General features: G+C 48.2%; 1 pseudogene; it reads left to right on the plus strand.

Annotated features, from left to right (window-relative positions):
* Nucleotides 1-440: 440 nt before the first annotated feature.
* LOC141073685 (dynein axonemal heavy chain 9-like) overlaps nt 441-22,529 on the plus strand; it is a 46,807-nt pseudogene continuing 24,718 nt past the window's right edge.

Here is a 22,529-nt window from a genome sequence, read left to right on the forward strand (position 1 = left end):
TACAAGTCAGCAGATTGTCTTTGAAGGGGACTTCAATACTGTCACGAGGCCCCAAGATAGAGGAGGTTCCAGAGACAAGCTGACTTATGATAGCTTCGCCCTTAATAGTATAGCTAGTGAGGCTCGCCTGGTGGATGTCCACATTCGGCACACCCCAGGCCACGAGGGCTTCACCTATCATAGAGGTAACTGTAGGTCCAGAATAGATAGGTTTTATTTAAAGGAGGAAGCTGTCTCTTCAGCAGTGTCTGTTGTTGAGGTGGAGTTCTCCGACCAATGTTTAATTTTGTTTTCTGTGAATGTTAGAGACCCTCTGGATGGGAAGAGGCTTTCGGAGGCTCAATTCGTCTCTCTTGGAAGAAGCGGATATGACAGTCCTTTGAGGATTTTCTTTAGCGGCAGGTACCCTTACTGGATCTTTGTACTAGTAAGTCAGAGTGATGGGAGATGTTCAAGAAAAGGGTGGCAAGATTCTTCTGGAGTCTGAACAGGTACTGCCTGTATCAGGGTCTGAGGAGGAAACTCGAGCATCTTGTCTCAACTGGAGGTAGCCACAAGGAGATCTCTCATTAGGTGTCAGTACGATAGATACGCATCTTTGGTTTTTGAGAAGGATTATGGGAAGTACCGCTCGCCCGAAACTTGCAGAAACTGCAAGATGTCAGTGAATGGTAAAGTGGTTACAGGACTGGTCGACACTGCAGAGTCCCTGAGGCAATCCAGATCAGGGATCCAGGAAGTTGTCAGATCCTTCTACTCGCACCTCTTGGGGAAGAGGGATCTTGATTGGGATGAGATGTCGGCTTTCCTGGCTGAAGGCTTTCCCGAACCAGAGGTAGACCGCTCTCTTGACGTTTTGACAGAGATGACCAGGGAAGAGGAAGTTAAGTTTGTGATTGAAGGGCTTGCCCAAAAAAAAAAAAAATGTCCAGTCCAGATGGCTTAACATCTGAGTTCTATAAGACCTTTAAGGAAGTGTCAGGAACACCGCACTGCACTTGCTCACTGAGCCAGTGCGCGTGTCCTGAGTACAAAAACAGTGCTCAAAGATACCTGTGGAGTGGGACAGTAGCGGTGATGATGCGTGCTTCAGACTATCAGGACCTGAAGCACGTGACTGTTGGGGGCATGACCTAAGCTCCACAGAGCTAGGAGCTGGAGGGAAACTCCTAGAAAGGTAACTACGGGACAAGTTGCCAAGGGGCACAGACAGAGACAGAAACCAGATCAAGCCGGGGTCAAAGCACGAGATAGCAGGACAGTACCAAAGGGTTAGACAGAGCAAATAGTCAGGACGTAGCAATAGATCAGAAAACCAAAACGGGCAATGAACGGTACAATAGGGTTAAACTGTAACGGAGTAACAATAGCCAAGCCAGGAGGTCAGAACCGGAGAAGACAATAGTACCAAAATGAGAGACAGAGTTTAAAGTGAGGGGACAGAACGGATCATACACGGGAATCAAACAAGCAATGCAGTATCCACGCACGCCAGGGGGGTAAGACACACAGCCAGAATAACAGTATAGCTGACAGGCAATCCTAGTCTGGAGTGAGTATAAATACCCCTCCCAGATCCAAAGAGAGGCTGGCAAAAGTTAACCCTGTGAGAACAGGACATTAACCGTGTCCTAACCATGACAGTACCCCCCTCTTAATGAGGGGCCACTGGACCTCCAGGTTTCTCAGGGTATCTGGCATGAAAAGCCCACACCAGTCAATCAGCGTGCACTGAACTGGTCGGAACCCATGACGGATCCTCAATGGAATATCCCTTCCAATGAATAAGGTACTGAAGTCTCCGGCGCACCCACCGTGAATCAACGATGCGCCCTACTTCGTACTCCAGTTGACCCTCTACCAACACTGGTGGAGCCACGGATGAGGGATCTTCTCTAACTGTCCCCACAGGTTTTAATAGGGACCTGTGGAAGACGTTAGAGATTTTGAAGGAGGTGGGCAACTGTAATCTGTATGCCACCGGGATGATCACCTCTACAATCTTGAAAGGGCCAATAAATTTGGGGCCCAACTTCATAGAGTTTGATGTTACGTGTGGATAACCAGACTTTTTCCCCCACTGTCAACGCAGGAACCACCCCCCTCCTCCTGTCCGCAAAATGTTTGAACTTATTCTGGGCTTTGGAGATGTTCCCCTGCACCTCCTTCCAGAGGGTATTTAACTGTTGTACCATCCCCTCGGCACCAGGGCAATCCGAATCCATACGGGAAAATTCCCCAAACTGCGGAACAAACCCATAATTGACCTGAAAGGGAGACTTTCTGGTAGACTGATTAATCCGACAGTTGAATGCAAATTCTGCCATGGGTAATACCTCACACCAGTCTTCATGTCTGGAGGAGGCCAGACATCTCAGAATCTGCTTCAATGACTGGTTGGTGCGTTCAGTTTGTCCGTTGGATTCCGGGTGATAGGCAGAGGAGAATGACAACGTGACCCCCAATTTCATACAAAATGCTCTCCAAAACCTGGCCACAAATTGCACACCCCTGTCCGACACCACGTTCACAGGCACTCCATGCAGCCGAACAATGTGCTGTATAAACAAGCGGGCCAAGGTTTCAGCAGACGGTAATGCAGGTAATGGCACAAAGTGGGCTTGCTTAGAAAATCTATCAACCACTACCCATACCACTGAGTTGCCCTTGGAAGATTAGTGATAAAGTCCATGGACAGGTGTTCCATGGTTTATCCGGAATTGGCAAAGGCACCAATTCCCCGGCCGGACCTGAGAGCTTTTAGAGCGAGCGTACACCCCACAAGTATTCACAAACCTTTTTATATCAGTACCCATAGAGGGCCACCAAAAACCCCTAGATACTGCCCCCCAGGCAGCTGCAATATCAGGGTGTGCACTTAACACTGAATCATGAAATTCTTAAAGGAGTGTGAGACGGAATTGTTCGCGTACAAACAATTTACCTGGGGGTTTATTCCTGGGAGCTTGTGCTTGTGCTTCCAGAATCTCTCTCTGTAGCTCAGAGGAGATTTCGGCTACAACCACTCCCGGTTGAAGAATGGAGGAAGGAGGTTCTGGAGGGGACACAGAATCAAAACTTCAGAATAAGACATCAGCCTTTACATTTTTAGACCCTGGTCGGAACGTGATGGTAAAATGAAATCGAGAAAAAAAAAAAGTGCCCACTGAGCCTGTCTGGGGGTCAATCTCTTAGCAGACTCGATATAGGCCAGGTTTTTATGATCAGTGATGACAGTAATGGGATGAGCGGCCCCCACCAAAAAATGCCTCCATTCTTCGAAGGCCAATTTAACTGCTAACAATTCCCTGTTACCGACATCATAGTTTCTCTCGGCCGAAGAGAACTTCATAGAGAAAAAGGCACAGGGTTTGAGGTTAGTCAGGGTAGGGGGGCCTTGTGACAATACTGCCCCCACCCCCACCTCCGAAGCGTCGACCTCGACGATAAAAGGTCTTGACGAATCGGGTTGTACCAACACAGGGGCTGTAGTAAAACAATTCTTTAATGTAATGAAGGAATTTTTTGCGGTCACGGACCAATTTTTTACATCTGCCCCTTTAAGAGTGAGGTCCGTCATGGGTTTCACCACCTGCAAGAACCCTTTAATGAACTTCCCATAATAATTAGCGAAGCCCAGAAATCGTTGCAACCCCTTCAGGTCATGAGGCTGCACCCAATCTGTAATGGCCTGAACCTTCCCTGGATCCATGCGGAATTCTTCCCCGGATACAATTACACCCTGAAAAGACAGTTCTTGCATAAAAAATGAGCACTTCTCCAGCTTAGCATACAAATGGTTCTCCCGGAGTCTCATAAGAACCGTACGTAGATGGTGTAAGTGTGACTGACTGTCTTCAGAGTAAATCAGGTAAATGACTACATAGCGTCCAATCAAGTCAGAAAAAACAACATTAATAAAGTTCTGAAAAACAGTAGGAGCGTTAGTGAGGCCGAAAGGCATAACCAGGTTTTCAAACAGCCCCTCAGTTGTCAGGAACGCTGTTTTCCATTCATCCTCCTCCCGGATCCTTATAAGGTTCTAAGCCCCTCGTAGATCGAGCTTAGAAAACCATTTGGCCCCCGTGAGTTGGTTGCATAGATCAGGAATCAACAGGAGAGGGCACGTGTTCTTAGGCTGGTTTCACACTTTCACACGCTGTTTTTTTGCGCAAAAAAACGCATGCGTTTTTTTCCTATACTTTACATGGGTGCGCATACACATGCGTTTGTACGCATTTGTATGCGCATGTATTTTTTTGTAGTGTGCGCTCGGGCACACAAAATGCATCCTGTTGCATTTTTGGTGCGTCCGACTTGCCCCCAAAAAACGCATGTGCACGCAATGCGTTTTTTTCACCCAAACACCCATCATAGCCTATGGGTGCACATACGTGCGCATGGTAATGCGCACATTTGCGCAAAGAAATGAATGCGGTTTTTTTTTTAAAACGCACCCAAACCCGCAAAAAACGCACGCAAACGCATGATGCGTTTTTTATGTGCATTTGCACTGCGCATGGTGCGCAGCGCAAAAAACGTAAGTGTGAAAGTAGCCTTAACAGTAATTTTGTTCAGTTCCCGAAAGTCGAGGCACGGTCGCAACCCACCATCTTTTTTCTTTACAAAGAAAAACCCCGCTGCCACGGGTGAGACCGAGGGCCGAATATGCCCCTTGCGAAGGCTTTCTTTGATGTACTCTTTCATAGCTTAGCGCTCAGGCCCAGACATATTAAACAAACGAGCCTTGGGTAATTTGGCACCAGGTACTAAATCGATAGCACAATCATATGGTCTATGTGATGGGAGCGCCTCAGCCTCACTTTCGGAAAATACATCTTCAAAGTCTCTCAGGTACTCCGGAATACCCTCCAGACCGACAGATGACACAGATACAGATTTTATCGGATTGACAAAAGGAACCGGGTTACAACACAGACCATTATCATTACATCCCCATCGGGTGATCTCCCCCTTCACCCAATCAATAAGAGGATTGTGGCGTTGCAACCAGGGCATTCCCAATACCAGTCCTGCAGGCAGATTATTCATAATGAAACAACCTAAATTTTCCACATGAGTGGAACCCAGTTTCATAGAAAAAACTTCAGACATAAAACAAATTCCATCCCGGGTAAGAGGGGATGAATCCACAGCCACAATTTTAACAGGGTCTTTTAACCTGACTGTCCCTATCTTATTAAGAGTCACAACTTGGGCATCAATCAGATTAATGGAAGAACCACAGTCAACAACGGCAGTGGTCATAACAGGACCGCCAGCAAGTTCCAATTCAACCTGGAGCACCATTTTTGTACGTGAGAAAAAATGTACCTGGGAGTCTGGACAACCTCCTCGATTGTTGCCCAGACTCAGTCGTTTCTCTGAAGAAGGGCAGGAGGGGCAATTCCTTTTCCAATGTCCAGAAGCTCCACAGTAAAAGCATAGTAGATTGTCTCTACAGTGCCTTCTCTCTTTCTCCTTAACCGAGTTTGACCCAACCTCCATGGGCTCAGATACAGGTGCAGTGTCACGCAATTTGGGGTACAAGGGAGACTCTTGTTGCATCATTCCTCTAGCACGGAGTCTCTGGTCCATACGGACGCCTGCATCATGGCGTCCTCCAGGGTATCAGGAGGAGGATGTAATGCCAGAGCATCCTGCAGACGGTCAGATAGGCCCCTGCGGAACAACCCCCTCACGGCAGCGTTGTTCCATCATACTTCGGACGTCCAATGTCTAAACTCTGAGCAGAACCATTCAGCAGAGTGCCTCACCTGTGTCACACTCATCACCATATCCTCTGCCAGATGCACTCTATCAGGCTCATCATAAATGTGCCCCAGAGCCTCAAAGAACAAATTCACAGACATACGTTCTGGAGCAGAGGAAGAGAGAGAGAAAGCCCATGCCTGTGGAGCCCCCCGAAGTAGGGAAATGACGACCCCCACCCTCTGGATCTCATCCCCGGAGGAGCGGGGCCTCAGAGAAAAAAAAAGCTTGCATCCTTCTCTGAACGACCGGAACTCCCTTTTATCCCCTGAGAAAAGGTCTGGCAATTTGACCGGAGATTCGGGGGATGCCAATGACACATCTCTATCTCCATCACTAGGAGCCCCTGCAGCAACAGCCCCCTGCACAGTATCCACCAACTGTTGCTGGGTATGGGCCATCGTGCGCTGTTTCACATTAGGTTTGTAGAACATTTGGGTCAGGTGCTTGACCTGATCAACCAAAGCTTGCATGGGATCCATGAGGATAACACACTTTTTTTTTTCCTTCAGAGGAAAAAAAAAACTGAAATGGTCAGCTATATTGTCAGGAACACCGCACTGCACTTGCTCACTGAGCCAGTGTGCATGTCCTGAGTACAAAAACAGTGCTCAAAGATACCTGTGGAGTGGGACAGCAGCGGTGATGATGCGTGCTTCAGACTATCAGGACCTGAAGCACGTGACTGCTGGGGGCGTGACCTAAGCTCCACAGAGCTAGGAGCTGGAGGGAAACTCCTAGAAAGGTAACTACGGGACAAGTTACCAAGGGGCATAGACAGAGACAGAAACCAGATCAAGCCGGGGTCAAAGCACGAGATAGCAGGACAGTACCAAAGGGTTAAACAGAGCGAATAGTCAGGACATAGCAATAGATCAGAAAACCAGAACAGGCAATGAACGGTACAATAGGGACAAACTGTAACGGAGTAACAATAGCCAAGCCAGGAGGTCAGAACCGGAGAAGACAATAGTACCAAAATGAGAGACGGAGTTCAAAGTGAAGGGACAGACCGGGTCATACACTGGAATCAAACAAGCAATGCAGTATCCACGCATGCAAGGGGGATCAGACACACAGCCAGAATAACAGTATAGCTGACAGGGAATCCTAGTCTGGAGTGAGTATAAATACCCCTCCCAGATCCAAAGAGAGGCCGGCAAACGTTAACCCTATGAGAACAGGACATTAACCATGTCCTAACCATGACAAGAAGCTTTGGTTCCCCTCTTGACTGAGGTATTCAATGAGTGTCTTTCCTTGGGCACTTTGCCAAAGTCAATGAGGAGGTCTGCCCTGATCATCTTGTCAAAGGGTAAGGACCCATCTTGCATTGAGAACTGGCATCCCATAGTGCTTCTCAATGCATACAGGAAGGTTCTGGCAAAGGTGCTGTTTAACCAGCTGGTGAAATTTGCACCCCGACTCCTTTCGGAGGCCCAGCATTGCTTTGTTCCAGGTCACAGCACATTTAGTGCTGTGTTCGGTGTCTGGGAGGCGGTGGAGCAGGGTAGGGCTGGTCACTGGAAGGTTTACATGCTGTCACTGGACCAGGCAAAAGTGTTTGATTGGGTTAATCACAAGTACCTCTGGTCTGTCCTTCTGAGATATGGCTTGCTGGGGGGGTTTGACTTAAAACCTTGTACGGTGGGGGCAGAGAGTTTCCCACTTGTGAACGGTTGGATTGGCAGCTCTTTTGAGGTTGGATCTGGTGTTTGTCAGGGTTGTCCCTTGAGCCCACTGCTGTACGTGTTTGCGATTGACCCACTTCTTAGGAAGGTGGAGTGTGGACCGTTGGCTGGGATCTGGATGGACCAGGCAGCACCAGAGCACACCTGAGGGTGGTGGCGTATGACGATGATGTCACTGTTTTTGTTTCCTCTCACGAAGAGGCAGGGTGGCTGATGTCACAAGTAGATCGCTACTCAAAGGCATCCGGGTCCAAGATCAACCAGAATAAGTGTGAGAGTCTCTGGCTGGGAGGAGGAGATCCTGGTTTTGATCTCCCGGACACCCTTCCAGGACCCAAAGTCTCTGCAAAAGTCCTTGGCATTGAATTTGGCCAGGGGGATTACCCTAAACAAAATTTGGACAAAAGGCTTGAGATCACCACTCAGAAGGTGAACCATTGTAAGGGTTGGTCTTTGACCCTTAGGAAAAGGGTAAACCCGATCAAAACTTATCTGCTCCCTTTACTGATTTATCTGGGCAGTGTGTGCATCTTGCTGGAGTCTCTCTGGACTCGGGTCTACAGTTTGTTCTTCCAACTGTTATGGGGGAATAGACTGAACCTGGTCAGAAGGGAGGTTACTTACCATACAAGGAGACTAGGAGGGGTGGGTATGGTCAACCCTGTGGTATTCCTTGTGGATACCTTCATTAAGATCAATATTGAAAACCTCTGGAAAGAGAGGGCTCCTCTGTTGGTATTCTCCTGTAGGGGATGGTTTCAGCCTTTCTTCCAGGAATGGGAAACAGGAGGGCAAGTGAAGGATCTTCGCACACCGCAAGGACATCTTCCGGCTTATGCTACTTTGGTTCTGAAAGTAATTCGCCGGTGGGGTCTGGGAATGTGGGAGATCAGGACTCTGCCAAGGAAACTCCTCGACAATAGGGTTCTGTTGACCCATTTCCAGAGGCCTCTGGTGCTCAGAAATTGCCCAAGTTGGGATCTTAGGGTAGGTTTGCATCTTTTGAATTCTATCAGGATCCCCTTGTAGTTTTGGGACTTGGCTTGGCGCTGCTTCCATGGGAAACTGTGTGTGAGGGACAATCTGAAGTGTAGGAGCTCTGAGGACAGGAACTGTCCTCGGGAGCATTGTGGTACCGTGCTGGAAAGCATGGACCATTTCCTGATTCATTGTCCCTTCAACACAGAGGTGTACAACAGGGTGGGCGCCTCCATTGGCTAGTCTCGGCTGGCCGGTCTCTCCTATGCGGAATGGGCCAATGGAGGCATTCTGAGAACTTGATAGCCGGGACTGCTGCACTTTATTTCTAGTTATGCAATAAAATATGGACGGAGGGCACATTCAAATTAGTCAAAAATGGGTTCACCAAAGATATATTCAAAGTTTTGTCATACAAAGAGCAAAAAAGAAAAGCAATATATCTACATATGGGAACTCTACAAAAGGTAAATTTTATTATTTATACACCAATACCTGACACATACACAAAACAGCAAAAAGACATTAAAAACAGATTAAAAGATGCAAAAAATTGCAATCATCTCAAATCATGAAATAATGATATGATGATACTCCCACAGCAGAAAAACCCCACATGGCAATAGTGACATATCAAACAAGCCACCTCAACATTTTGGATATCACGAACAATGTATGTAAAATAGTGTAATCATACATAGACCAAAAGGTCTGTGTATGTGAGGTGTAGAAAGCCACTATTCACAGCACCATGAGCCAATAAAGAGTTAACAAGGAAAAAAAAACACACAATTGTTCAATACCTGACCCAAAAAGAAAAACTTATAGACCCTGTAGATGCATAAGAACCAAGCAATATTCAGCATGAAGATATATAATGCCAGAAAATGCTGGAAGCAGCTGGTGGGGTAAGGGAGTGGGGGGAGCAAGGTCCCACGCGTATCGCCACACGCTATGTGGCTTCTTCAGGGGAGTGTGGAGGTTTGGAATGGTGGGCTTGAGTGTGGGGTGTTTAGTTTAGTATTGTATATCTTGTATATATTTGTATAGTTTGGTTATTTTATATATATTTATTTTAAAAAAATGTTTATGTATATATTTAAATTGGTCTTTGTTTATTTTATTGTTTGTTACTAGTTGTTTGCTAATTGTTTGATGACTGGACCGGAAGGTGTAAATTATTATTAGCTATTATTCGGTATATATGTATAATATGTGTGTGAGGCGAGAAAGAGCAGATGGACCAGTGTTAAGTATACGGATTATTTTCTGGCTGATATTCTTGTTATGTTTCTGTTATTATTATTGTTATGTTTTTTTTCATTTTTATAATAAAATATCTACAGGATGTAACTCAGGATCAGTAAATGATCAGTAATGTAATATATGTATACAGCGACTGCACCAGCAGAAAAGCGAGTGGAGCTCTGGAGTATAATTCAGAATATATAATGATACTGTCATTCACATCTTTCTATTATGCATCTTTTTTCTTCATAGGGCGGTAACTTGGTTACACATTTGACAATCATAACCTACATAACATGTGTCTGGGGCAGGGACAGGAGGTTTGTGGCTGAACAAGCGCTGGATCCTGCAGGTTTGGAACCTCCATCCAATTAATTCCTTATCTTTCAGAGCAATGAGGGGGATTTCTCCCCTTGATGGCAACTTTCTGACCTTTCTGCCATAACCTAATTCTTACAAGATCTGTGGCCGCTCTATAAAAAAATGTACACAAAGCTTGTAGAAGCCGGAGACTCGGCAGCAATTATTCTGAAGTCCTGTGATGTTCAGTCAAGTGTCATCTCTATGTCCCAGCTGCTCTCCAGGCCCAGATTTTACATTAAGCCTCAAGAATGTTGATTACAAGGAGGAGATCAGCGCCTGTCGCTGTCCGATTCTACCCTGAATAATGTAGAGATTGCCTGCAGCCACAGTGTACTCCATGCAACACCCTGGGGAGCCTGCTGCAGTGTGGGTGGTCCTGGGGGTGACATTTACAATGAGGGGTGCTGTCATATCTGTGCACACATCCCAGTACAACCCCCATATTTGTGCAGCCGTTCGGACCTAAGTCCTGCTCCCTGACCATAGAACTTCTCCAGCCGTCCTGGGCTCTCTGTACCCATATTTCCCCTCTGACGAGCCATCAGCCTCCGTTAGCTAAAATGCCACTCGAGTCACATCAGTAGCTGGGTAAAATATTCCTGGAGTCGGTGCATCTTCATTCGCTGTCGCTCCACCGAATTACAATCAGATTGTAAATTGATGAACTTAAGTTTTCTGTGATGGGTACGCCGTGCCATCTTCACCGCTGGAGGGCCGGGGTAATGAAAGCGTTCTCATTACACACCTCTGTGATTGGGAACATTTCTGAAATCCGCTCAGACCGCGCTCTGACTTCTGGAGGCGCCAATCAAATATAAAACTTGTCCAAAAAAAAAAAGTTCAGCCACGTAAGTTTAGCACATGCGCCAATTATGACAATATTCTAGACCTGTTAGCGGCCCGGTCCTGTGCCCTTGTCAGGCAGACCTGTGCATTATATCTATGGCAGAACATTCATCTGGTGGCTAAGTGGCTGAGCACACTGGAGAAGAAGTTGGAACATCACAGAGAAGGAAGCCACCCCAATTTCCGTGTGTTCATCAGCGCCGGGCCCGTCGGGTCCCCCGAGGGTCACATCATTCCTCAGGGCATCCTCGAAAACGCCATCAAAATCACCATCGAACCTCCAACCGGCATGCACACCAACCTGCACAAGGCTCTGGATAACTTCAACCAGGTAACCTCATAACTTGGGAGAGTCCACCTGTCAGAGATGACCCCAATCTCTTTGATGGGTAAAACGGTGACATGCCATGTTCTTCTCTGCTCTCACATATAGGACACTCTGGAGATGTGCGCACGTGAAACAGAGTTCAAGAGCATCCTGTTCGCTCTGTGTTACTTCCACGCAGTTGTGACCGAGAGGAGGAAGTTCGGGCCCCAGGGTTGGAACCGCTCCTATCCCTTTAACACCGGAGACCTCACAATTTCAGACAACGTGCTGTACAATTATCTGGAAGCCAATGCCAAGGTAAAAACCAGAGCTACACATGCGCAATAGCCACTGGCAATGTCCTGATCAGCCTGTAGATGGCATCTCACCACGCTAATTTCATACTTTCAGGCCTCCAGTAACATAAAATCTCATTGCTAAATGTAAAGTGACAGCGAGACAGGTGCCAGACTCCTGGTCTTATTGGCGGTACATAGAGTTGAGCGACTTTTGGTTTTTTAGGGTCACGTTTCGTTTCGTGAAACCCGACTTTTCCAAAAGTCGGGTCGAGCAAGATCGTCCGATTATAGGGAAAAGTCGGGGTCGTCCCGAAACACGAAACCCAATGTAAGTCAATGGGGAATAAAAGTCGGCAGTGAGAGGAGGACAGGAAACACACCAACAGTGCCCATTTGAATGCCAAAAGCATCAATTCTTCTTACTTAAGCTTGTCAACCTTAATTAACTTCATAATACAAGTTACGCACTGAAAAATGGGGGTTATTTGGCTACAGACTGTGGGGGGGGAAGGCTGGCTCCAGGTTTTCATGTGCCCTGGGCGAAAGAGCGCCCCTTTAACACATACCACAACTCATCATGCTCCGATACGGCAGAGAAATAGCGGTATAGTACAATGAAAAATACCTCACTTTTTACATCTCATGACGAGGCCCATCTATTTCTCCATACAGAATCATTGGTCCCATATAATGTTTGAAACAGTATATGATGAGCTCCACATAATGCTACAGTATATGTTGGTCCCCATGGATGAAGCTCCACTGTCTTATGGGCCCAAATAATGCTCCAAACATAATGGGCCCCATTTCTAATGCTCTAGTGTATAATGGGCCCTGTAAATGCTGCTCCAGTGTCTGATGTCCACCTTTGGAATGTTCCAGTGTATGGTGGGCCCCATCTATCATTCTCCAGAGTATAGTGCTCCCCAAAAATTGCTGTCCCAACATTGAAAACAATCAAATAAGTCTCCTCGCTAGGGAATCCCTGTACTTGTCTGGACTCCTCGTCGTCCCCATCTTCCATCTCACTGCACAGTATTTCAACTTTGCAAGTGCTGTGATCCTGGGCAAGCAGGGGGGGCCCCCTCGTTGGCGACGGCACTGGCACAGGGCCCCTGATAGTACGGTGGTGTGTCTGATGGCGGGTGGGCCGAACCTGCACTTTCATCTGCAGCTTCCTCTTTGTCACCGTGTAAGATGGAACTGTATATGGGAAGGGTAACCTAAGTTTCATCAGGGTCAGATTCAGGTCGTGTAGCATGCGAGGGGAATGTAGTGGTCTGGGTCAATGTACCAGCAGATTCATCAAGCAGTGGCTGGGCATCAGTGCACTTGTGTCGCCCCCAGGAGTACGGTCGCCACAGTGGCATTACCTTCTTCCTAGGGAGTGTGATGTCATGCTTGGGAGCAACGAAGGATCTCTCTAGCAGGTTAACTGATTGGGCGGCGTTATTCCCACGAGTCATGACCCTCCAAACAGCGTTCATGAAGGCAAAGTGTTTGTTTTACGTGGGCAGTATGGTTGCAAAGCTGAACCTTAAAGGAATGTCCAGAAGGGCACCACCAGGAGTGGAGCCTACGGTTAAATTCGACTCCACCTGGGAAACCTCAACCATGCCAGCTACAGAACAGATGCACACATTGCAAGCTTAATTCCGTTAACGAACGAGACTCCGTCATGCCCCGCGGTCCGAGTCCGGCTTACTAGAGGGACACGTGAGGCTCTGGCACATGAGATTGGCCAATAACTGGTGTGTCATGCCCTTACATGTCCGTGGCTGCAAGTGCGCTACACTGAAAAGGCCAGCGTTTGTCGCTTACAGGTGCAGATAACCTGCTGAACAACGTTAGTGATGGGGATCACTGATTACAATTATTACCCGCGAACAATGATTTCCCAGTAAGTGCAGGTCAACCGCAGTTCCGGAATTAGGCCTAACCGTAATTCCTGAAAAACTGAAAAACTTACGTGTGCAAACCACAGGTGCTGTAGCTTGCTTAACAGCTCGCCAGCCGTTCTCACGCCCAGTATGGATTACACGTGATTGCACAAAGGGTAGAAAGGGTACCGTATCCCCGGATAACATGTATGGATAGCGTACACATTCAAAATATATATCTCAGGAGGCAGGCTCAGACGGTGTCAGGCCCAGTATGGATTGCACGTGATTGCACAAAGGTTAGAAAGGGTACCGTATCCCCAGATAACATGTATGGATAGCATACACATTCAAAATATATGTCTCAGGAGGCAGGCTCAGACGGTGTTAGGCCCAGTATGGATTGCACGTGATTGCACAAAGGTTAGAAAGGGTACCGTATCCCCAGATAACATGTATGGATAGCGTACACATTCAAAATATATGTCTCAGGAGGCAGGCTCAGATGGTGTCAGGCCCAGTATGGATTGCACGTGATTGCACAAAGGTTAGAAAGGGTACCGTATCCCCAGATAACATGTATGGATAGCGTACACATTCAAAATATATGTCTCAGGAGGCAGGCTCAGACGGTGTTAGGCCCAGTATGGATTGCACGTGATTGCACAAAGGTTAGAAAGGGTACCGTATCCCCAGATAACATGTATGGATAGCGTACACATTCAAAATATATGTCTCAGGAGGCAGGCTCAGACGGTGTCAGGCCCAGTATGGATTGCACGTGATTGCACAAAGGTTAGAAAGGGTACCGTATCCCCAGATAACATGTATGGATAGCGTACACATTCAAAATATATGTCTCAGGAGGCAGGCTCAGACGGTGTTAGGCCCAGTATGGATTGCACGTGATTGCACAAAGGTTAGAAAGGGTACCGTATCCCCAGATAACATGTATGGATAGCGTACACATTCAAAATATATGTCTCAGGAGGCAGGCTCAGACGGTGTTAGGCCCAGTATGGATTGCACGTGATTGCACAAAGGTTAGAAAGGGTACCGTATCCCCGGATAACATGTATGGATAGCGTACACATTCAAAATATATGTCTCAGGAGGCAGGCTCAGACGGTGTCAGGCACAGTATGGATTTGACGGCCCAGACTACACAGCGGAGGAGCAGGGAGAGGTAAAGATTGCAAATGCTGGGGCCCTGCCCAAGCAAGGGGGGCCCACTCGTGGGCGTCGGTACTGGCACTGGGCCCCTCATAGTACAGCGGTGTGTCTGACGGCGGGTGTGCACCACCACCGTCAGAGACATTTGATTGCACTATGAGGGACCCTGTGCCAGTGCCCGCGCCCAAGAGTCGGCCTACCCACCTGTCCAGGGCAACGGCACTCGCACGGTGTCGTGCGCTAGGTTGTGACCCCGGCCATGGGGGGGAGGCAGCACAGTTAGGGAGTTTTAGAAAGTGGCATATGTTGATGTTGGACATTCAGCTGATGCAAAAGGCGAAATAGGTGAAGTACCAGGAAGAGGTGGACCAAAGCAAGCCATTTTTCTGTCACCCTATGTGTCATCAGGGGAAGGTGGGACAAAATCCTTGGAAACCCATGCGTGGTTCATTTTAATGAAGGTTAGATCATCCACATTTTGGGTTGACAGACGGGTCCTTTTTTCTGTCAGGATTGATCCAGCTGCACTGAAGACTCTTTCCGATAGCACACTTGCAGCTGGGCAAGCGAGCTCCTGTAAGGCATATTGGGCCAATTCAGGCCAGGTGTCCAGTTTAGCGGCCCAATAGTCAAAGGGGAATGACCTGTGTGGGAGAACATCGATATGGGAGGAAAAGTAGTTTGTAACCATAGTTGACAACTGCTGTCTCCTGTCACTTTCCATCGATGCAGTATTACCAGTTGTGTGAGCGGTATTTGAAAAATCAGTCCACAACATTGTCATGAAACCCCTGTCTCCAACGCCACTTCTGCTGTGTGCACCACGAACACCTCTGCCAAGCTGCCCCCGGCCCGTACGGCTCGTGTGAGAACCATCACCGCTGCTGTGTGCTGGGAATGCCTCAAGCAACCGATTTACCAGAGTTGCTTGTTTATTAGCCAATATTAGGTCAAGGTTCTCCTGTGGCATGATGTTTTGTAATTTGCCTTTATAGCGTGGATCCAGGATGCTGGCCAACCAGTAGTCGTCATCGTTCATCACTTTGGCAATGCGGGGGTCCCTTTTTAGGATCCGCAAGGCATAATCTGACATGTGGGCCAATGTTCCCGGTGTCAATGATGCACTGCGAGTGCTGGGTGGAGGAGCACTTTCTGGCAAATCCACATCCCTCCAGTCACGCACAAACCCTGTACCAGACCTTGCCACGCCAACATTTTCACTTGCCCCACGAGATGCATCCTCCTCCCCTAAGTAATCATCCCCATCATCATCCTCCTCCTCCTCTTCTTCCTCCACCTCGTCCAGGAGAGGTCCCTGAGCAGACAATGGCTGAATGTCATCAAGGATTCCCTCCTCCTCTTCCTCCTCATCAACATTGGCTGCAGACGCCTGCTCCTTAAGGTGCGTCTAAGTTTGCATGAGCAGACGCATAAGTGGGATGCTCATGCTTAGGATGGCGTCGTCTGCGCTTACCATCCGTGTGCATTCCTCAAAACACTGAAGGACTTTACAAAGGTCTTTCAGCTTCGACCACTGCACACCTGTCAACTCCATGTCTGCTCTCAAAGTGCCTGGCCGTGTATCCTCCCACAAATGCATTATGGCCTGCCTCTGCTCGCACAGCCGCTCCACCATGTGCAGGGTGGAGTTCCACCTTGTTGCAATGTCGATAATGAGGCGGTGGTTGGGAAGGTGGAGCAATCGCTGCAGCTTCTGCATACGAACGGAGTGTACAGGCGACCGGCGGATGTGCGCGCACAGTCTTCGCACCTTCTGGAGCAGGGCTGTTAACTCCGGATAATTTTTGAGGAAGCACTGCACCACCAGGTTCAAGGTGTGAGCCAAGCAAGGTATGTGGCTGAGTTTTGAAAGGGCTATGGCTGCCACAAAATTACGGCCGTTATCACTAACTACCTTGCCTGCCTCAAGATGTACACTGCCCAGCCATGACTCAGTTTGTCGCTTCAAGTACTCGGCCAGCACCTCGGCGGTGTGTCTGTCGCCCAAACACATCATCTGCAACACAGCCTGCTGACGCTTTCCACTAGCTGCTCGATAGGGGGACACATCGTGTGCAACAGTGGCAGCTGCAGATGGAGTGCTCGTACGACTGCGCTCTGTGGACGAGCTTTCGCTTCTGGAGGAGGAGGAGGAGGAGGAGGAGGGTCGAACGCCTACAGCCAACTGTTTCCTATACCATGGGCTAGGCAGCACTGTCCCACCACCGCTGTCCCCTGTGGACCCTGCATCCACCACATTAACCCAGTGCGCAGTGATGGACACGTAACGGCCCTGGCCATGCCGACTGGACCATGAATCAGTTGTGAGGTGCACCTTTCCGCTCACTGACTGCTTGAGTGCATGGACAATGCGGTCTTTCACATGATGGTGGAGGGCTGGGATGGCTTTGCAACAGAAGAAGTGGCGACTGGGTAGGTCATAGCGTGGTACTGCATAGGCCATGAGTTCGCGGAAAGCTGTGCTTTCCACCAACCGAAAGGGCATCATCTCAAACGAGATTAGTTTGGCAATGTGGGCGTTCAAACCCAGTGTACGCGGATGAGAGACTGAGTACTTTCTTGACCTACTCATAGTGTCTGGGAGGGTGAGCTGGACTTGAGAGCTGCATATGGTGGAAGTAGCGGTGGACAGGGCGGACTGAGAGAGGGTTGATGATGGTGATGGAGTTGGTGTTCTTTCTGATGGCCTAGAATCAGTCTTTCGTTGATATAACAGTGGGATTCCCTGACTGCTGTGGTCTTGCAACGACACCTCAATATTTGCTGCTGTGCTAACCGGTGGGCTTACAGTGGGGGAAACAATGTAGCGTTGCTGACTACCTTCGTTGTGATCAGTTGCACATGTGGCACTTGAGGTTTGGTGTTGTGTCCACGCTTGCAAGTGCATGCTGGTTAAATGTCTAAGCATGCAACTGGTATTCAAATTTTTCAGATTTTTCCCTCGGCTAAAGGTTTTTGCGCACTTCTTACAGATAACCTTGGCCTGATCATGAGGATTTTGGTCAAAAAAGTGCCACACTGCACTCTCCCTACTTTGGCAGACATTTTGCGGCCTAGCACGCTGTGATCTTTTGACCCTCTGGACAAGCTGTCCAGCAACTCTTTTGATGTTTGGAACCTGTCTTTGGAGTGCTCCGGGCCTGCCAGATAACAGCTGTTGTGATGTCGATGTCTGCTGTGGATGCTCCTCATCTGAGCTATTGGAAGCAGCACCCTCTTCCCCCAATGGATGCCAATCTGGGTCAACAACTGGGTCATCCATCACCTCCTCTTCAATGTCATGTGCACCTTCCTCTGTGTCACCGTGTATGGTGGTATAGTGTGCGGGAAGGGGCACCTGAGTCTCATCAGGGTCAGAATCTGGCTCTGTACACTGCGAGGACAATGTAGTGCTCTGAGTGAATGTACCAGCAGAATCATCCATCAGCGGCTGTGCATCAGTGCACTCCATGTCAGATTCATCTTGGCCTGGGTAATTCACCATTTCACTTGATAATCCAGGCATGGTATGTGAAAACAGCTCCATGGAGTAATCAGTAGTATGGCCTGCGTCATCCTTCAATCTTGGTTGGGGTGAAGGACACATGGTAAGGTGTGGTTCATGAACATGAGCCTCCAATGACGACTCAGTGCTTTTACTTTTTACAACTGAAGAAGAGGAGGCGATAGAGCTGGAGGCTGAGTCAGCAATGTAAGACAAAACTTTTTCCTGATGCTCTGGCTTTAAAAGCGGTTTGCCAACTCCTAGAAAACTAAGCGTTCGAGGCCTTATGTAGCCAGACGATGATGCAGGGTCAGCACCTCCTGCATTCGGTCCTATTTTGCTCTTGCCACTACCATCAGATCCACCACCAACACCATCATTACCAGCTGCCAACCCTCGCCCAATTCCACGGCCTCTTCCACCAGCCTTCCTCATTTTTGGTAGAAATGTAGACAAAATCCAACAAACTATATAGTAATGTAAAACAAGGTGCAAGGTGTCTATAGGACAGGGGATATTTTGAATTTCTGCAGACACTTGTGGACACTGGACACTTTTGGATTGTGTGAGGCCCACTGATATCTGAGCGCTATGTGACAGGCTCGATGGCACAGCTGTGACCAAAGTGACTAGAGGATAAGGGAGATTTTGAATCTCTGCACACACTTTTGGACACTGGACACTTTTGGATTGTGTGAGGCCCACTGATATCTGAGCGCTATGTGACAGGCTCGATGGCACAGCTGTGACCAAAGTGACTAGAGGATAAGGGAGATTTTGAATCTCTGCACACACTTTTGGACACTGGACACTTTTGGATTGTGTGAGGCCCACTGATATCTGAGCGCTATGTGACAGGCTCGATGGCACAGCTGTGACCAAAGTGACTAGAGGATAAGGGAGATTTTGAATCTCTGCACACACTTTTGGACACTGGATGGACACTTTTGGATTGTGTGACGCCCACTGATATCTGAGCGCTATGTGACAGGCTCGATGGCACAGCTGTGACCAAAGTGACTAGAGGATAAGGGAGATTTTGAATCTCTGCACACACTTTTGGACACTGGACACTTTTGGATTGTGTGAGGCCCAATGAATATCTGAGCACTATGTGACAGGCTCGATGGCACAGCTGTGACAAAAGTGACTAGAGGATAAGGGATATTTTGAATCTCTGCACACACTTTTGGACACTGGATGGACACTTTTGGATTGTGTGAGGCCCACTGATATCTGAGCGCTATGTGACAGGCTCGATGGCACAGCTGTCACCAAAGTGACTAGAGGATAAGGGAGATTTTGAATCTCTGCACACACTTTTGGACACTGGACACTTTTGGATTGTGTGAGGCCCACTGATATCTGAGCGCTATGTGACAGGCTTGATGGCACAGCTGTGACCAAAGTGACTAGAGGATAAGGGAGATTTTGAATCTCTGCACACACTTTTGGACACTGGACACTTTTGGATTGTGTGAGGCCCACTGATATCTGAGCGCTATGTGACAGGCTCGATGGCACAGCTGTGACCAAAGTGACTAGAGGATAAGGGAGATTTTGAATCTCTGCACACACTTTTGGACACTGGACACTTTTGGATTGTGTGAGGCCCACTGATATCTGAGCGCTATGTGACAGGCTCGATGGCACAGCTGTGACAAAAGTGACTAGAGGATAAGGGAGATTTTGAATCTCTGCACACACTTTTGGACACTGGACACTTTTGGATTGTGTGAGGCCCACTGATATCTGAGCGCTATGTGACAGGCTCGATGGCACAGCTGTGACCAAAGTGACTAGAGGATAAGGGAGATTTTGAATCTCTGCACACACTTTTGGACACTGGACACTTTTGGATTGTGTGAGGCCCACTGATATCTGAGCGCTATGTGACAGGCTCGATGGCACAGCTGTGACCAAAGTGACTAGAGGATAAGGGAGATTTTGAATCTCTGCACACACTTTTGGACACTGGACACTTTTGGATTGTGTGAGGCCCACTGATATCTGAGCGCTATGTGACAGGCTCGATGGCACAGCTGTGACCAAAGTGACTAGAGGATAAGGGAGATTTTGAATCTCTGCACACACTTTTGGACACTGGACACTTTTGGATTGTGTGAGGCCCACTGATATCTGAGCGCTATGTGACAGGCTCGATGGCACAGCTGTGACCAAAGTGACTAGAGGATAAGGGAGATTTTGAATCTCTGCACACACTTTTGGACACTGGACACTTTTGGATTGTGTGAGGCCCACTGATATCTGAGCGCTATGTGACAGGCTCAATAGCACAGCTGTGACCAAAGTGACTAGAGGATAAGGGAGATTTTGAATCTCTGCACACACTTTTGGACACTGGATGGACACTTTTGGATTGTGTGAGGCCCACTGATATCTGAGCGCTATGTGACAGGCTCGATGGCACAGCTGTGACCAAAGTGACTAGAGGATAAGGGAGATTTTGAATCTCTGCACACACTTTTGGACACTGGACACTTTTGGATTGTGTGAGGCCCACTGATATCTGAGCGCTATGTGACAGGCTCGATGGCACAGCTGTGACCAAAGTGACTAGAGGATAAGGGAGATTTTGAATCTCTGCACACACTTTTGGACACTGGACACTTTTGGATTGTGTGAGGCCCAATGAATATCTGAGCGCTATGTGACAGGCTCGATGGCACAGCTGTGACAAAAGTGACTAGAGGATAAGGGAGATTGGATTGCTTTTAAAAAAGCAGTTTGCGGAGCAGTGGGTAAACAGCAATGCAGGAATGTCAGGAAGCCTTAGAAGGCAGCCCAACAACCAACACCACTGATACACCACTATATAGCCTCCCCTTGCACTGCACACACAGTGACTGGTGTGTTGTGCAGGCCAAATTGCTAGCAGCAGAAGCAGTTTTTTTTTCTTCTCAGCAGGACAAAAAAAAAAAATTGGGATTGCTTTTAAAAAAGCAGTTTGCGGAGCAGTGGGTAAACAGCAATGCAGGAATGTCAGGCAGCCTTAGAAGGCAGCCCAACAACCAACACCACTGATACACCACTATATAGCCTCCCCTTGCACTGCACACACAGTGACTGGTGTGTTGTGCAGGCCAAATCGTTAGCAGCAGAAGCAGTTTTTTTGTCTTCTTCCCTGCCTAACGCTCTCCCTACAGAATCAGCAGCAACCTCTCCCTATACTAAGATCGGCAGAAGTAAGATGGCGGTCGGCGTGCACGCCCTTTTATACCCCCTGTGACACCCACCAAAGCAAGCCAATCACTTGCATGCCCTTCTGAAAGATGGTGGTGACCCGTGCCTATGTCATCACGTTGCCCACAGTGTCCGTGGATCCTGATTGGCTGAAAAAGAGCGCAAAACAAACTTTTGAAACGCGACTTTGGCGCGTAAGTCGCCGACCTCGTGGCCGACCTCATCCTAGGGTCGGGTTTCGTTTCATGAAACCCGACTTTGCCAAAAGTCGGCGACTTTTGAATTTTTTCGACCCGTTTCGCTCAACTCTAGTGGTACATTAATGTTTCATTCAAGACCCCTAATCTGTGAATGAGAAGGAAACGCAGTCCCCCCTCCTGCATCACCGCGCCATTGAAAAAGGAATTCTACTATAATCATGGCAGAAGATGAAGTCCATGAGTGTGTTCAGGCGTCTATCTCACTGGCAGCAGTGTGAGCGGCGTGTAGCTCGCTGACTTTTTATTTGAGCCTCGTCTGCTGTCAAATGACACAGAAGTCGTAGTCCTCGCCACTCACATCTGCATTTCCTGTGTCCTTTACGCCCCATTTACTTTGTGTTTCAGGTCCCCTATGATGACATGCGTTATCTGTTTGGCAAGATCATGTATGGAGGTCACATCACAGATGACTGGGACCGACGTCTGTGCAGGACTTATCTGGAGGAGTTCATAAAGCCCTAAATGATGGCAGGCAAGCTGTTTCTGGCTCCGGGGATCCCACTGCCCGGGAACATGGATTACAACGGATGCCACAAGGTATTGTGGAGACATGTCGGAGGGTGGTGGGAGGAACTGAAACCTGTTGTCATGGTACACGATGTCCTCAGTCTTCACCATTACAGCACTCTTCTGCTTGACCTCCCAGTATATCGATGATGTGCTCCCGGTCGAGTCTCCGTACCTGTACGGCCTGCACCCCAACGCAGAGATCAGCTTCCTGACTCAGACATCGGAGAAGTTGTTCCACACCATCCTGGAGATGCAGCCCCAGGACAGCAGTATGGGCGAGGGCGGCGGCGTCACCCGGGAGAAGGTAAGGATATTGCTTATAGTACCAGACAGAAAAGACCCGTCAGCAGATTCTGATGCCCTGATCAAAAATGTCCTCATCTGATATATTAGTGGACGGAGGAATAATGTCTGTAAGCTTAGAGGCCACCACTAGAAATCTCAGGGCATTATTCTAAAGGGGGAGAATATCCTCTTGATGGTAGCCAGGAGG

The sequence above is a fragment of the Dendrobates tinctorius genome, unplaced genomic scaffold (genome assembly GCF_039654945.1).
Source record: "Dendrobates tinctorius isolate UK_male_01 unplaced genomic scaffold, ASM3965494v1 ptg000312l, whole genome shotgun sequence".
Lineage (NCBI taxonomy): Eukaryota > Metazoa > Chordata > Amphibia > Anura > Dendrobatidae > Dendrobates > Dendrobates tinctorius.